General features: G+C 53.1%; 1 non-coding gene across 1 annotated transcript; it reads left to right on the top strand.

Moving 5' to 3' along the window:
* Positions 1 to 447: 447 nt before the first annotated feature.
* Positions 448 to 519, top strand: Trnaq-cug (transfer RNA glutamine (anticodon CUG)). Its single transcript has one exon. It is a non-coding gene; the product is annotated as a tRNA-Gln (tRNA).
* The last annotated feature ends 1,390 nt before the right edge of the window (positions 520 to 1,909 follow it).

The following is a 1,909-nucleotide window of genomic DNA, read 5'->3' as shown; positions in this document are numbered from 1 at the left end:
GCGCGAAAGAGAGGGACAAGGACTGAAGGACAGAGGTGGAGGCTGGAAGAGAATTAGGGCATTGGGATAGAAGTTATTAGAGCTTTTTGGACAATGCGGAGTGGGGGGGGACCTACAAACAAAATAAAACCTTTTTTGGAGGTGGGCGGGGGAGCGCTTGCGCAGGGGATTGTATGTCAGAACAAGAGACCAGCAACACAGGAGCAAACGGCCGTGCCCTTCCCTGATCCCAACGTGTTAAATCCACTTTCTCATTCTATGAGAACCACTTACCCGCTACATCCCACACGCCAAGAGTCGAACAGAACGAACGTGAGTGCGTGCGATTCTTCCGGTTGTGAATTAGGGTGCTCACCCTGACCGTAGGAAAAAAAATCGTGGGGTGTGATAGAGGCCGAGAATAGGTTTGGTCACCTATTGTGAGTCAGAGACGTCTCTGTCTGTGTAGGTTCCATGGTGTAATGGTGAGCACTCTGGACTCTGAATCCAGCGATCCGAGTTCAAGTCTCGGTGGGACCTTGCTCTTTAGCCCATCCAGGATCCATTTTCTTTCTGTTCATAGCCCTGGCTTCGCACAGGAAGGAAAGGGGAGCAGGCCCTGGCATCACCCTGGCTCTAGGTCATTTGCACGCCGCATTTGCCTCCAGCTCAGAGACACCAATCCACATCTTTGTGGCCCGAACACGACACCGCATTACACCTCTGCGACCAGCCTGGCCCCGGGCTCGCTGCCTTGTCACGACTCCACGACCCTCGGGTCTGCCGTGTTTTCGGGTGAACAGAAGCTGAAAGGACTCCCACAGCGGCCAGGCAGCGTCCCGCGTCCCGGCTGCCGGCACACTTGCGGCTCCCTCGCCTGTTCCTGCAAACGACGAAGGGAATTTAAGCGAGCTAGCCCTCAGCTCGGTCTTGGGTCTGAGCAGTTTCAGAGCGTTTTAGTTACTTGAGCTTCTGAGATTCTATTGAAACCAGCAGAGGCCGCTGCTGTCTCCGAAACTGAGACAAAAAGAACTGCGTTTGGCTCGCAGCGCCCCAGGGGCTCCTCCCCGCGCCGCTACTCTGAAATCAGCCGCTGCCTCTTCCTTCTGCCAGAACTCTGCCCCAGGAAAATTCCACGGCAGAAGGCCGTGGGAATGTTAGAGGAAGGTTTAAATAGCTTTCACATGTAAGCGCCCGGAGAAATTTAAATAATCGCTTTCCTGTGGTTGGAATTGTGGGTAATTATGAAGTACTGAAAAGCCTAACTGTTGTTTTAGAGAGTTCAGATCTGAAAAGAAATGGGAGGTCCCATCAGAGGTGGCTGAGAGAGGTAGAGGAGGGTTAAAAAAAAAGGTCCCAATACTTCAGCCAAGAGGGCAGAAGACCGGCTGAGTCCCCTCCCCCAGGTAACCTGGAGAATGGACAGGTCTTCTTACCGCAAGCAAAAGCTTCAGCCCCTCAGGGCTGGGTCGGTGCTTCTCCGGAAAGTAAACTTCTCTGGTTACTTAACGTCTTCAGCTATTGGGACCTCGGCTTCCCTCTCTCGGTGGTGGCTCCAGCGCCAATCGCTCCAGCGTTTCATTTCATTCTCAACGAATCCCCCAGCTATCAGCGGAGTCCCAGCCGTCGTGACTCAGTGGGAAGTGACTGGACTCTACTCTGGTCCCAAATTCTGGGGTAAGCACCCCCATTCCCCTATGGAATCTGACCCGCGGCCCAGATCCAAAGTAATGACACAGGCAAACTCCTCCTGAGACAGAAAATAGAGAACCGGCTAGAAGCTTCCCGAGGCCCCTTACCTGTCCCATCTTTGCACGAGATACCGTAGGGCACTGGTAGAAAAATGTAGCCAATCGTTATGAAAGATTTTGCACAGTCCTCTGATACAGGGTTTGGGGAACAGACTGCTCCAGAACAGACATTTTGAGGG

This window comes from Apodemus sylvaticus, chromosome 4, assembly GCF_947179515.1.
Source record: "Apodemus sylvaticus chromosome 4, mApoSyl1.1, whole genome shotgun sequence".
NCBI lineage: Eukaryota > Metazoa > Chordata > Mammalia > Rodentia > Muridae > Apodemus > Apodemus sylvaticus.
The sequence above is the reverse complement of the archived record's forward strand: the minus strand, read 5'-3'. Positions and strand labels throughout refer to the sequence as shown.